The 16,213-nt window shown below is 40.8% G+C and overlaps 1 protein-coding gene across 50 annotated transcripts in view; it reads right to left on the reverse strand.

The window, feature by feature from the left end:
- Positions 1-16,213, reverse strand: part of ZHX3 (zinc fingers and homeoboxes 3) — a 140,394-nt gene that overhangs the window by 46,940 nt on the left and 77,241 nt on the right. For 5 of the 50 annotated variants that reach the window (XM_054674265.2, XM_054674266.2, XM_063802451.1 and 2 more), the window contains one exon: positions 14,689-14,797. The gene's annotated coding sequence lies outside the window, so the exon portion shown is untranslated. 50 annotated transcript variants of the gene reach the window in all.

Here is a 16,213-nt window from a genome sequence, read left to right on the forward strand (position 1 = left end):
AGCCATAGTTCAAAAATAACTTAGAGATATCCAATATACAAAACAAAAAAATAAATAAATAAAAGAACAAGCAAAACAAAAAAAATACCCAAAATGGCGGAATGGGACAATATATGCAGTCCAACTTCTTTCCTAATTAAAAAATCCTGCAGCAATCTGTTATCCAGTCTCCAACTGAGTATCTCCCAAATGTGGGAGCTAATTATCATTTATGACAATTTATTACAAAGCCCCTTTCTTAGTTGGACCTGGTTCCCAGCTTTTAGATTTGTCTTTCGGACATAAATCAACTCTTTTTACTACATGACGCATCAACTCTCTTTTCTATATATCAGCTTTTCACACAGTTGAAGATCATTTCCTCTTTTAGTATTTACTTCTGCAGCTAAGTGTCCTGAATTCATTGCACATTCTCTCTATACATTCTAATTTGTCTGCATTTCTCACAAAATGTGGCAATTAGAACTGAACAAAGCATTCAAGATGTAGCCCAACCAGAAGAGAATTAAATGGAAGCTGTGTTTTCATCATCCTATTACCATGACTAATACAACCAAAAACTGAGCTAGATACAAGTTCTATTCTCCCCCTCACAGAGGAGGACTTTGAGGTGAAGTGACCCAGTGGGACAAGGAAACACTGCTAGAATTAAGGAGGATTAGGATTCTTTCATCACAAGGCCATTTGGATACACGTTTTCAGACACTCATTTATAATTCCAACAGAGGACTTCTGAGCTATCTTCCCCTTTGCCTCTTTGAAATCTACCTTCTTAAGAAAGGAATGTTAGACTTTCTCTGAACATCCTATCTAAATGTCTTTGGTGGCTCCCCCAAATCCAAGCTGAATTATTCTCTATCACAGCATCCTAATTGTTTCTTTCATAACATTTATCAAAATTTGTCTGGATCTTCATCTGATTCTTTTCCTGCTTATTGTCTTTCACTTTGGCTAGGCTGTAAGCTCTGTAAGTAAGGTCAGGGCCTATATCCACTGTTTCCGTAGCATATAGCACAATGTCTGGCACATAATAATCGTTTTCAGTGAGTGAATGGGTGAATAAACGGTAGCTGATAATGGAGTTAAGACTCTAACATCAGACAGAGCTGGGTTTGTGTCCTAGAGCCCTAACACTGTGGACTGTGTATTCCTGGGCAAATGACTTAAGTCCTCACAATCCATTTCCTCATTGGTAAAATGAGGAGCTATTAATGCCTACCTCATAGAGCTGACATGACATTCGGTGAATTGATAGGAAGTACACAAAATGATTTAGCATGCTGTCTGATATACAGGAAACACTCAATAAATCATAGTTACTGCAGCTACTGCTACTGTTCTAATTACCACCACATCCCACTCAGAGGCTGGCCACTGAAGGATGACAATTAACTGTAACAGCTAGAGGTACATCAGCTGTTTTACCCAGCCTACCTTTCTTTTTAAAAAATTGTGATAAAAAACACATAACATAAAATTCATTGTCTTAACCATTTGTTTTTTTCTTTTGAGATGGAGTCTCACTCTTGTCGCTCAGGTTGGAGTACAGTGGCGTGATCTTGACTCACTGCAATCTCCGCCTCCCAGGTTCAAGCGATTCTCCTACCTCAGCCTCCTGAGTAGCTGGGATTATAGGCACCTACCACCACGCAGGGCTAATTTTTGTACTTTTAGTAGAGACAGGGTTTCGCCATGTTGGCCAGGCTGGTCTCGAACTCCTGACCTCAGGTGATCAGCCTGCCTTGGCCTCCCAAAGTGCTGGGATTACAGGCGTGAACCACCGCACCCAGCCTGTCTTAACCATTTTTAAGTGTACAGTAAGGTAGTGTTAAGCACATTCACATTGTTGACCAACAGATGCCCAGAACTTTTTCATCTTGCAAAAGATGCAAATGCTATACCCATCAAATAACTATTCCCCTTACTCTCTTCCCCCAGCCCCTGGCAACTACCATGCTACTTTCTAAGAGTTTGACTACTTTAGTTACCTCATATAAATGAAGTTATATTTCAAGATGTAGCCCAACTAGAAGAGAATGAAAAGCAAGCTGTTTTCATCATCCTACTACCACTACTAATACTACCAGAAACCTAACTAGCTAAAAAAAGTACTTATCTTGGGCTGGGCGCGGTGGCTCACACCTGTAATCCCAGCACTTTGGGAGGCCGAGGCGGGCGGATCATGAGGTCAGGAGATCGAGACCATTTTGGCTAACATGGTGAAACCCCATCTCTACTAAAAATACAAAAAATTAGCCGGGCGTGCTGGCGAATGGCATGAACGCGGGAGGTGGAGGTTGCAGTAAACTGAGATCGCGCCACTGCACTCCAGCCTGGGTGACAGGGCAATACTCTATTTCAAAAAAAAAAAATTTCCTTTCATTTTAAGGCTAAGTAATATTCCATGATATGTATATACCATATTTTATTTATCCATTCATCCACTGATGGACATTTAGGTTGCTTCCCCCTCTTGGTTATTGTGAATAATGCTGCAGTGAATATGGGTGTGCAAATATCTCTTTGGGATCTTATTTTTTATTCTTTTGGGTATACACTTTTTCTTGTTTAAGCTCTCCACAATCCTATGATGCTGGCAGAGCAGCAGAAATCACAGGAGTCATCAATTCGTCTTCGCCTTTTTTGATCCTGTCATCAAATTATCTTCCTCTCAAGCTCACTCCCTAGTCCTTTCTGATAACCTCCTGGTTCCTCTATTTTCAAGTGAATTCAACAGGTCAAATTTAAAATTTATTTTACTTGTCCAAAAGGGAAGGAAGCTATTATACCTTTCCTATCCCTTTCTGTTGGAAGAACTCTAGGTTCCTCATCCAGAGAAGGGTACTGCCCCAGGTCTGAGCAGAATGAAGCTGCAGGTACCCAGGGTCTAAGCCCCCCGGAACAATAGAGGGCTATGGCTCTACCTTAGTCGGCCCAGGACAGTTTCTAAAATGTTTCCTTTATGAGTACTGTTTTGAATGCTGTTAATATTTCATCAGGAAGTATCAGTTTCCCTTGACAGGTAAGATTAAGTCCTATTCACTGGGTTGATCAGCCTTATCATTACAGCCAGGATATTTCTCTGCAAATCCCCTTCCAATCTTATGCTGCCCAACTAATGGGACCAACTGGATTTGCTCAATAAAGTTCTGTATTTTCCCAGAGCTCTTCATTTTCACATTATTGTCCTGGGGTGGGGGGCAGCAGAACAGAGATGTTGACAGCCAAATGGAAGATGCATTGGGAGGCTTCTGAAGATACTTGTTCTGTCTTTGAGAAACCTTAGAGCATCAAGGTGAAGCAAAAGGAAAGGAGAGGAATAGTGCTCAGTACCTGAGCCTTCTCTAATCTAAAACGCGATAAAGTCAATCATAAATCCTGAAAATGAGAGTGGCTGTGATGGTGCAAAATATAAAACTCCAACAACTATTTATCAGGAATGAAGTACATATATCTCCCTATTCGCATCTCAGCCTTCTTCCTGCAATATGTGAGTGAGTGTGCATGAACCCACACTCACCAGTGATACACTCAGGAGAGTACTGGGGGAAGAGTTAACTTCTGCTGCAAGATAGTTAGCATATTTATTTCCTTTCCATGAGACTTCAGGAGCCTAAATCAGAAGTTTCTAAGAGCTTCTCTTGATGTCACATATTCTGAGAATGGATACATCTAAGAACTGATGTAATGTGTCTGCCATTATGAATTTGGTAAAAGTTCTATTTATCTGTTTTTAAACAAAAGGACTGCTTTAATATTACATATTGGTTTGTTATTACATATTGGCTGGTTATTTGTTATTGGTTGTTTCTATGACACACTTGGACAAGAAAATTTCTAGTCCAAGTATATCACAGTGGTATTACTTGAGGCACCACTTAAATCTCATAAAAATAGAAAAGATCCCCTAACTGGCCTCTCCCATCTTCCCCCTCCCCCATGCCAGACTGCCTCTGTCCCACTTATTCAACTTCCTTGCTCATCAATCTTTGGTGCATTGCAGGCCCCATTCCTTCCTCTCCTTCTGCCCAAACCACTTGCACCAAGGTCATCAGTCAAGTGGCTCTTTCCTACTCCTTCAAGTCTCAAACCACTCAGGACCCAAAGGAAGTTAAGACCCACACCTCTATAACCTCTCCAAAGGGAGCAAACTCATGCCCAGGACTTTGCAATCTCCTCTACCCAAGAGATTTCCAAATCACCCTTGCCAGCCCTGACCTATCTGCCAAGTTCCAAATCCATTACTTCCAACTGCCATTGATCCCTGCAGGTTTTAAAAAACTACATGCATAAATTTCTGGCTCCGTTGACCCTGGCACTCACCCTTCCAAAAAACGAAACAAGCAAATAAAAAATACAGCCTAGGTCTACTTCCTAAATCTTCATTTCACCTCTCACCATTTGTCTTAGTCCGTTTGGGGTGCTATAACAAAAACACCATAGACTGGATGGCTTATAAACAACAGAAATGTATTTCTCACAGTTCTTGAGACCAGGAAGTCCAAGATGAAGGTGCTGGCATATTCAGTGTCTGGTGAGGGCCTACTTCCTCATAGACAGACAACTTCCCACTGTCCTCACATGGCAGAAGGGACCAGGGAGTGTCTGGGGTCTCTTTTATTAAGGCCACTAGTTCCATTCATGAGAGCTCCATCCCAGTGACCTAATTACCCTCCAAATGCCTCACCTCCTAAGACAATCACATTAGGGATTAAAATTTCAACACATGAATTTTAGGAGATACATTCAGTCCACTGCACCATACATCCAGATTTCCAAGCATACTTATTTTTTTCCTAGTTTCCTTTATTCACATCTCTTTCTCTTCTCCCACATGAAATGTTAATGGTCTCAGAAGCACTTAACATCTTTTCTTGGTAGAGGGACTTTTAGAAATTGTGGTAAAATACACATAACATAAAATTTACCATCTTAATCATTTTTAGGTGGAGAGTTTAGTAGCATTAAGTATTAACACAGTCACATTGTTGTACAACCATCATCACCATCTGCCTCCAGAACTCTTTGCCTTATAAAACTGAAACCTTACACCCATTAAACAATAACTCCCATTTCCTGCCCACCCCTGACTCCTGACAACTACCATTCTGCTTTCTGTCTCTGTAGATTTGGCTACTCTAGGTATTTTACGTAAGTGGACTCATATAGTATTTGCCTTTTTATAACTGATCAATTTAACTTAGCATAATATCCTCAAGTTTCATCCATATTATATGTCAGGATTTACTTCCTTTTAAAGGCTGAATAATATCCCCCTGTATGTATATACCACATTTTATCCATCCATCAATGAACAATTGGGTTGCTTCTACCTTTTGCCTATTATGAATAATGTTGCTATGAACATGGACATACAATCTCTTTGAGTCCCTACTATCAACTCTTCTGGGTAACTACCCAGAAGTGGAATTGCTTAATCACATGGTGATTCTATTTTTAATTTCTTGAGGAATTGCCATACTGTTTTCCATAACAGCTGCACCATTTTACATTCCCACCAACAGTGCACTGAGTTCCCAAGAGTTCTCCACATTCATGGCAATATCTGTTATTTTCTTTTTTTTCTTCAGAGTTGCCATCCTAATGGGTGTGAGGCTGTATCTCACTGTGATTTTGATTTGTATTGCCTAATTATATTAACGTTGAGTATTTTTAATGTGCTTATTCATTTGTGTATCTTCTTTGAATAAATGTCTATTCAAGTCCTTTGACCATTTTAATCAGGTTGTCTGGGTTTTTTTGTTGTTTTTGTTGGGTTGTAGAAATTCTCTATATGTTCTAGATATTACCCCTTTATTAGATATATGGTTTGCAAGTGTCATGAAGCTTTTCTCCTCTGTCTTCTTCTAAGCATTTTATAGTTTTAGATCTTTTGTTTAGGTCTTTGATTCATTTTGAGTTAACTTTTATATATATGGTGTAAGGTAAGGATCCAATTCTATTATTTTCCATGTAGATAGCCAGTTTTCTCAGCACCATTTGTTGAAAAGACTGTCCTATTCCCATTGAAAGGTCGTGGCATCCTTGTAAAAAATCATTTGACCTTACGTGTGAGGATTTGATTCTGGTCTCTCCATTCTACTCCATTGGTCTATATGCCTTCATTAACAATTTTTAATATTAAATAGATGTTGAAATAATATTTTGCATATATTGGGTTAAATATATTCTTAGATTTTTTTTTTTTACTGTTTCAATGTGGCCCATAGGACACTTATCACGTATTGGCTCTCATTTTATTTCTGTTGGACAGCACTGCCTAGATGCTTCAGACTGGAGCCACCGGGCAGTGTGGAGAGCAACAGCTAACGTCATGGGATTAGATGATCATCTGAAAGCTCCTCTCCTCTTGTGTTTATCATTATAGTACTTAGGGAGCAGAATATCACTGTGGCTGAGAATTGAGGCTTCTGAGTCAGGCAAGTCCAGGTTTCAATACCTGCCCCGTCCAACACAGCAGCCACTAGCCATAGGTACTCATGTATGTACTGAGTATCTGAAATGTGGCTAATGTGAATTGAGATGTACTGTAAATGTAAAATACAGACCAGATTTCAAAGACTCAGTACCAAAAAAAGTAAAACATCTAGTTAATAACTTTTATATCAATTACATGTTAAAATATTAGTATTTCTGATAAATTGGGTTAAATAAAATGTATTATTAAAATTAATTTGACTTGTGTTTCTTAGTAGGCTATTTTTTAGATCAAGTTCACAGCAAAACTGACCAGAAGGTATAGATATTTCCCATATACCCACTGCCCCACACATGCATAGCCTACTCCATTATCAACATTCCCCACCAGAATGGTACATTTGTTACAACTGATCAATCTACACTGACACATCATTATCACCCAAAGTCCACAGTTTACATTAGAGTTCACTCTTGGTGTACATTCTATGGGTTTGGACAAATTTATAATGATATGTATCTACAATGTTATAATATCATACAAAATAGTTCTACTGCTCTAAAAATCTTCTGTGCTCTGCCTGTTCATCCCTCCCTCCTCCCTAACTCCTGGCAACCACTGATCATTTACTGTCTCTATAGTTTTGCCTTTTCCAGAATGTCATATAGTTGGAATCATACAGGTATGTAGCCTTTTTGGATTGGCTTCTTTCACTTAGTAATATGCATTTAATCTCCCCCCATTGCTTTTTATTTTTTGACTTGTTAATTTTGATTTTTTAAAAATGTGGCTCCTAGAACATTTTAAATGACATATGCAGCTCACCTTATGTTTCTGCTGAACATTTCTCAGCTTGGCATGGGCAGTTTTTCTCAGCATGGCATCTTCCTGTCTTTCCAGTCACTCAAGTCCAAGCCTGGTTGTACTTGGTTTGCTGCAACCTAAACATACCAGCCTCCTTGCCTTCACACATACTAGAGTTCCTTCATTAGAGTTTTCTTTAACCCCCTCCCTCACCTGAAGACTAATTCATGCTCAGACCCAATTCAAATACGACATCTTCAGTGAAGCCTTTCTAAACTTCCACTGTACCTAAATCATTTTTTATAGCACATTCCACCTTATAATTTTTTTGTATGTGGCTGACTTTCTCTCCAGATTGTGAACTCTTTGAATTAGGCCCCATGTTTTGTTCATCTTTGGGTCCTCAATCCTTAGTACAGAGCCTGACACATGGTAGGCAATCAGAGATGTTAAGTTAATAAGTGAATAAAATGCAGGAAAATTAACATATCCTCTAATAAGAGATAACATATTCACTTAGAATCAAATAGCTTAGAAAAGAACCTCAAATGCCATAAACGAGGGTGTAAAATTCTATCAGCCAACAGCTAAAATTATTCACAAGCTAAAATTTGTATTTTCAGTCAAAGCAACACATTAATCAATAATATTTATAAAGTATATCACAGTGAAAAGATGGTAAAGCAGCTCCTAATGGTTAATGATAGTGATTGGCCTGGAGATGTGGAAACTAGCTATGGAAACTAGATGGTTAAAACAACCACATTCCGTACCATTAGACGCTGACAGCCCAGACCCCACCAAAATAGAGGCAGTGAAACAGCCTTTGAAGTTGTTTTCAAAGGAAGCCACCAAGATGATTAAAGGGTTGGAAAATGAGATTTATGGGTAATGGCCACAGAAACGAAGACAATTTTGCCTAGGCAAGAGAAAAGGCCAAAGGGTGACTTAATAACCATCTTCAATCATTGTTATTACACAGAGAATGATGACCAGATGGTCTCCATTTTCACCAGAGAAAGAATATTGAAAACGGACTTACGATGCAGCATAAAAAAAAAAAAGGTCTAGTTTTAAACAAAGAACTCAATGGTTAAGAACTAATATACAGCAAAGCAGACCTGGGGAGTGTGTGGTGTAGCCATGTCTGAACTCATCTGTTATGCTGGGAAAGCAGCAAGTGGGTAGGGTGTGTTCAGGTCTTCAACAGTCCTTTGTTGAGGGCAAATTCTCAACTGGCTAGTCCTCAAATGAATCACGTAGCATACAACCACAGGAGTGGAAAAGAAAGAGATATGAAAATTGAAACACAGCACCCTCTGGTGTACATAGCTGTCTTCTAATCTAGGAAAATTCTTCTTTTTTTTTTTTTTTTTTTTGAGACGGAGTCTCGCTGTCGCCCAGGCTGAAGTGCAGTGGCGCAATCTCGGCTCATTGCAAGCTCCGCCTCCCGGGTTCACGCCATTCTCCTGCCTCAGCCTCCCGCGGGGGACTACAGGCGCCCACCACCTCGCCCGGCTAATTTTTTGTATTTTTAGTAGAGACGGGGTTTCACCGTGTTAGCCAGGATAGTCTCGATCTCCTGACCTCGTGATCCGCCCGCCTCGGCCTCCCAAAGTGCTGGGATTACAGGCATGAGCTACCGCGCCCGGCTGGAAAATTCTTGATATGTATCAGTATTTTTCAAAATGTAAGCTCCAAACCATGACAGAGTCAGGAGAAACTTACACAAGGCTGGTCTTAGGGTTCGTTTAATCGCTACATCCATCTTTATCAAGCACCTGCGATGCATTTCTCCCTGTTACCAGGAGGTACCAGGAAGCCTGTTACACAAGCAACCTCAACTTCTGCCTATAGCAAACTTGGATTCTTCCCAATCACCTTTTGAATGCTGAATTCAGACTCTGATACAACTAGCTGGCACACGACCATGCAATGCTGAGACATGATAACATCTGCCAGATAATGTGAATTTTGCCCTGTGTTCAGGAGTACATTACATATAAAAGTTAAGCAACACCTAAATGGGGGTGTTCCCTTAGACATTCTCCCTGCTATGTTGTGGTGTATACACCCTTCTTTACTGATCTCTGTCTGCCAAATCCCAGCCGGCCACTTTTTACATCCTCCTAGGCTTTATGCTGCAAAACTTTCCTAATATCCTTTTAAGTACAAAAGACATTCAATGAGCTCAAAAAGTTTGAGACCCAATCAAGAATCTTTTGCAGCCCTCTCAGTATCTTTAGCCATCTTGTTGCCAGATGGGAACTTCATTCACATGACACACATACTTCCTTCATGTGACTCACCATTGCTAAGCAACTGGTATGTCCTAGGTGAATAAAACATATGCCCTGTGTCTGAGATTCACAGTGCAGTAGGGGAACATGGATAGATACAGGTGTAAATAGATCAGCTGAAGCATGAGTTGAAGCTCAAGGCTCTACATGCCAAGAACAGAGGAAAAAGGCCATGGAGAGACCGGACAAGAACTATCAGGACATCAGAACAGAACTTACATCCTGTGAGAGCAGGACTTATGCTAAAAACAAGTCTTAAAGGATGAAAAGAAGTTGTCCAGGCAGACAAGACAGGAATATGTATCATCCTAGGCATAAAGTCCCAAGACATGTCACCTTTTGAAGAATGGAGCCATGTGGCACACTGTCCTCCGGTCCCAAAGGTCTCCTTGAAGAGACATGAAAATCCCACCTGAAGAACTCACCCTTGCAGATTGTACATAGCACAGACCTAAATGGCAACAAACAAGCAAACAAAAAGCCCAGTACAGACTAGGCACTGATCTGATGGAAGCGAGACAGGCTGGAGTAGCAAAGGGTCTGACTAAGAAGCTTAGGAGGAATTCCTCTGATACCCTTCTTGGTGCCCCCTCCCCAGCAACACCTAACAGCCTCACTCGGGCCCAACTTCCCTGTTGCACTGGTGGCACTGCATTGCAATTGTGGGTACAAGATTCCTCCCCGACAAAACCGTGGGCGGAGGCAAGAGTTCTACCTTTTTATTACTACGCCTCTGACACTCAGCACATATGAAGCACAAGCAAAATTTGATGACTAAGCTAAGTAATTAGTTCATATGTGTGATTAGGGTTTGAAAGGGCAGAACCTTGGACCTATGATCCCAAATACCTTTGTCTATCTAGTTTACCTGGTTTTGTTCCTCCTCAGAAGCCATCTATCCTCCTTACCTTGGTTCATGTTTTCCTATCTCTCCATTTTATACACATAAACCAACTCCTACCCTCAAATCAGGGAAAAGGGACAGATATTCCTGTCCTCAAGTTAAGAGTGACCTATGTCAAAGTGAAAAACAACTAAGCCAAAAAGGTAACAGGGAACTGGCTTCTTGAGCACTCAGAAGAATTTGAGATTACTGCCTCGCGAGGGAAAAAGGGAAACCCAACCCGATTACAGTGTAAAAATAGGTCACTGCTTGAATACAGCCCTTTGGTTACTGGCTGCAAGCCCCTTTTTGCTTTTGACTCCAGTGTCACAAGAAAGTGGCAGCATAGTCTTAGAATAAGGGCTCCACAGCCAGCTGGCTGCTCGGCCAGGCCTTCCTGCTGGCATTCTAGAAGCAGCATGCAGGGCCAGGCACCTACTGGGGAGCTCAGTAAGCCTTTGTCACTGCTGACATGAAATACCAGAGTTGGTAAGTTTCTTTGGTTTTGTTTTGAACAAACTGGGAGATAGTTCAAGGTTGTCCTTGTAAGTCTCTCTCACTTGCATTCAGCTATACATTGTTTAGTAGGAAATGAGTATAGTTCAGCTAGTTCACTTATCCCCATGCCAAACCAGCAGGCAGCCTCTTTTCCATGAGAGACAGTTATAATTTTGAATTATTGTAATGCTGTACTTGCAGCAAACTCAGTGTGTGTGTGTGTATGTGCACACATGGCTGGGAGTGGGGGGTAGTGCCAAAATGTTGGTTCTATGGCAAACAACAACAACAAAACAAACAAACAAACAAACCGGCTGTGTATAGCTAAAAAAGATGGCCAAGAAAAAGGTAGAATAGAAAACGTTTTATTATCCCGATACTAAAGCCTGGCAGAGACACAATAAAAAAAGAGAATTTTAGACCAATATCCCTGATGAACATCGATGCAAAAATCCTCAATAAAATACTGGCAAATCGAATCCAGCAGCACATCAAAAAGCTTATCTACCACGACCAAGTTGGCTTCATACCTAGGATGCAAGGCTGGTTCAACATATGCAAATCAATAAATGTAATCCATCATATAAACAGAACCAAAGACAAAAACCACATGATTATCTCAATAGATGCAGAAAAGGCCTTTGACAAAATTCAACAGCCCTTAATGCTAAAAACTCTCAATAAATTAGGTATTGATGGGACGTATCTCAAAATAGTAAGAGCTATCTATGACAAACCCACAGCCAATATCATACTGAATGGCAAAAACTGGAAGCATTCCCTTTGAAAACTGGCACAAGACAGGAATGCCCTCTCTCACCACTCCTATTCAACATAGTGTTGGAAGTTCTGGCCAGGGCAATCAGGCAGGAGAAGGAAAGGGTATTCGATTAGGAAAAGAGGAAGTCAAATTGTCCCTGTTTGCAGATGACATGATTGTATATCTAGAAAACCCCATCATCTCAGCCTAAAATCTCCTTAAGCTGATAAGCAACTTCACCAAAGTCTCAGCATACAAAATCAATGTGCAAAAATCACAAGCATTCCGATACACCAATAACAGACAAACAGAGAGCCAAATCATGAGTGAACTCCCATTCACAATTGCTTCAAAGAGAATAAAATACCTAGGAATCCAACTAACAAGGGATGTGAAGGACCTCTTCAAGGAGAACTACAGACCACTGCTCAATGAAATAAAAGGGGATACAAAAAAATGGAAGAACATTCCATGCTCATGGGTAGGAAGAATCAATATCGTGAAAATGGCCATACTGTCCAAGGTAATTTACAGATTCAATGCCAACCCCATCAAGCTACCAATGACTTTCTTCACAGAATTGGAAAAAACTACTTTAAAGGTCATATGGAACCAAATAAGAGCCCGCATTGCCAAGTCAATCTAAGCCAAAAGAACAAAGCTGGACGCATCACGCTACCTGACTTCAAACTATACTACAAGGCTACAGTAACCAAAACAACATGGTACTGGTACCAAAACAGAGATGTAGACCAATGGAACAGAACAGAGCCCTCAGAAATAATGCCACATATCTACAACTATCTGATCTTTGACAAACCTGACAAAAACGAGAAATGGGGGAAGGATTCCCTATTTAATAAACGGTGCTGGGAAAACGGGCTAGCCATATGTAGAAAGCTGAAACTGGATCCCTTCCTTACACCTTACACAAAAATTAATTCAAGATGGATTAAAGACTTAAATGTTAGATGTAAAACCATAAAAACCCTAGAAGAAAACCTAGGCAATACCATTCAGGACATAGGCACGGGCAAGGACTTCAGGTCTAAAACACCAAAAGCAATGGCAACAAAAGCCAAAATTGACAAATGGGATCTAATTAAAGAGCTTCTACAAAGCAAAAGAAACTACCATCAGAGTGAACAGGCAACCTACAGAATGGGAGAAAATTTTTGCAATCTACCCATCTGACAAAGGGCTAATATCCAGAATCTACAAAGAACTCAAACAAATTTACAAGAAAAAAACAACCCCATCAACAAGTGGGCAAAGGATATGAACAGACACTTCTCAAAAGAAGACATTTATGCAGCCAAAAGACACATGAAAAAATGCTCATCATCACTGGCTATCAGAGAAATGCAAATCAAAACCACAATGAGATACCATCTCACACCAGTTAGAATGGCAATCATTAAAAAGTCAGGAAACAACAGGTGCTAGAGAGGATCTGGAGAAATAGGAACACTTTTACACTGTTGGTGGGACTGTAAACTAGTTCAACCATTGTGGAAGTCAGTGTGGCGATTCCTCAGGGATCTAGAACTAGAAATGCCATTTGACCCAGCCATCCCATTACTGGGTATATACCCAAAGGATTATAAAACATGCTGCTATAAAGACACATGCACATGTATGTTTATTGCGGCACTATTCACAACAGCAAAGACTTGGAACCAACCCAAATGTCCAACAAAGATAGACTGGATTAAGAAAATGTGGCACATATACACCATGGAATACTATGCAGCCATAAAAAATGATGAGTTCATGTCCTTTGTAGGGACATGGATGAAGCTGGAAACCATCATTCTCAGCAAACTATCGCAAGGACAAAAAACCAAACACCGCATGTTCTCACTCATAGGTGGGAATTGAACAATGAGAACACACAGACACAGGAAGGGGAACATCACTCACCAGGGCCTGTTGTGGGGTAGGGGGAGTGGGGAGGGATAGCATTAGGAGATATACTTAATGTTAAGTGAAGAGCTAATGGGTGCAGCACACCAACATGGCACATGTATATGTAACAAACCTGCACGTTGTGCACATGTACCCTAAAACTTGAAGTATAATTAAAAAAATAAAATAAAATAAAGAAAATATGTTTTATTAACAAACAGCCTATTTTATAATGGCGGTGATCAATATTTATTAAACACAAGGTTCTAGAGGGCTCTTCTGGTAGGATAATTCTAAGAAAGAGGTTCCAGATGTCAACTTACATATTCCCTTATAAAACACAGCCCTGGCTTACACAGTATCTGGTGTACATGTCTCTTCTCTCCAATGAACTATAAGATCTTTGAGGTAAGGGTTCAGTGCTGCACCACTCAGCTACACTAATGGCAATGTGCACACAGTGAGCACTCATTAAATACATCAGTTACAGTTCACTTGCAGTTTCTTGCTTACTACCAAAAACAGGGGTCAATCATTATAAGCATTCCCATCCAACACCCAATTTGTTGCATGGGGAATGAACTTCAGTTTGGGTCCCTTGCTATTAAAGCACTCAATACCCATTATTTGTTTGCATTTATGTCGAACTCATAGATGCAGGATCTGAAAAGTTAAATGAAGCTTAACATAGGCATCCAAATAAAATTAATTAGAATTTATATCTCAACTATTTCTAACAGAGTTTGAGTAACAAGACTCAACAGAAGGAAAACAGGGTAATAACAGAGACTAAGAGGGAAAAAAAGGAAGGGAGCAGGGAGTGAAGGCTGGAGAAGAGAAGAAGGAAGGAAAAGAAGGAGGGACAGAGGGTGGAAACATCTATCTAAGCAAGAGCTTCTTCCTCAAGTCAAAAATTTCTGCAAAAAACAAAATCTTTTTGGACAAATTTACATGATGCTTCTAACATCTGCTCATTGTGAAAAATGCAGGATAAAAACCTACAAATTCAGTATTTTTATCTAAATTTATATTTCATCAAAACAGCAAGATAAATTTGAAAAATATTAATACATATATAGGCAAGACATTTCCTTACTTTGCGGAAATATGCTCACATAAATAATCCATTCTTTGCCAAAATAGAGCCCTTCCAACACCTGTTCCCCAATCTCCAAGGCAGGGTCTTGGTCCATGGGTTAGAATCACTAAAACACACAAAATACAAGGAAATGTATCTATTAAGCACCATTTGGATTCTAGGATGCAAGTAAGAAACCTAATTTGAAAGGGCTTACATAATAAAGGTGGTTTGCTGGCACATGCAAATGGAAAGTTCAGGGGCTTCAGGTTGAGTTTGAGTCAGTTGCTCTATGATGAAAACAAGGGCCTATTTTCTCTCTCTCTTTTTTTTTTTTTGGTGGGGGGAGACGGAGTCTTGCTCTGTCGCCCAGGCTGGAGTGCAGTGGCATGATCTCGGCTCACTGCAAGCTCCGCCTCCTGGGTTCACGCCATTCTCCTGCCTCAGCCTCCCGAGTAGCTGGGGCTATAGGCGCCCACCACCATGCCCCGCTAATTTTTTTTTTGTATTTTTTAGTAGAAACGGGGTTTCACCATGTTAGCCAGGATGCTCTCGGTCTCCTGACCTCGTGATCCGCCCGCCTCGGCCTCCCAAAGTGCTGGGATTACAGGCGTGAGCCACCGTGCCTGGCCAATAAGGGCCTATTTTCTTTCTTTCTACTTCGTCAACCACATCCTAGGGGTAGCTTCCCTCGTGACAGCAAGGTAACTCCAGCAGCCCCAAGCTTCATGTCCCAAACATCCAGAAGGACACAGAGAGAGGGCCGTCTTGGGGAGGTCTATCAGAAGACTGAAGAGCCTTCTTCCCAAAGTCCTCAGCAAGCATGCTGGTGGCCTGCACAGGTCACATGCCCAGCCATGAACAAACCTCTTGGCATGACTGCCACTGGGTTAATCACTGTGCAACAGGTGTGGGGTTTACCTGACTGGGCTTAAACAATCAAGATCCATCCCTGGAGCTGGGGGTGGGACCAATCCTTCTCCTACCAGAAGACAGAAACAAACACTCCCTGTTTCCTATGGAAGGGACTGGGGAGGGAGGGAGAAGAGACATTGTGAGAAGGGGAACAATTAGAATGCCCTCCACCCTTCACCTGGCACTGAATTTGACCCTGTGATTCCCAGTATCAAGGGCAAATATGGAAATGTATTTTAAGTGACACTATTTTTATCGTTTAACAAAGACAAATGTTTATTCTTATACAGAGATAAATTCTTTTGAAGGGAAACCCAAGGAGAAGAATGTCTTGGAACTGTGTTTAAGAGAAAATAGGTAAAGCAGGAGGCTTAGTTTGGAAAGATGCAGTCACACTCAATAGGCCATTCCTTTTTTTTTTTTGAGACAGTCTCTTGCTCTGTTGCCCAGGCTGGAGGGCAGTGGCGCCATCTTGGCTCACTGCAACCTCTGCCTCCCAGGTTTAAGCGATTCTCCTGCCTCAGCCTTCCAAGTAGCTGGGACTGCATGTGCATGCCACCATGCCAGGCTAATTTTTGTATTTTTTTAGTAGAGATGGGGGGTTTTGCCATGTTGGCCAGGCTGGTCA

The sequence above is a fragment of the Pan troglodytes genome, chromosome 21, assembly GCF_028858775.2.
Source record: "Pan troglodytes isolate AG18354 chromosome 21, NHGRI_mPanTro3-v2.0_pri, whole genome shotgun sequence".
Taxonomy (NCBI): Eukaryota; Metazoa; Chordata; class Mammalia; order Primates; family Hominidae; genus Pan; species Pan troglodytes.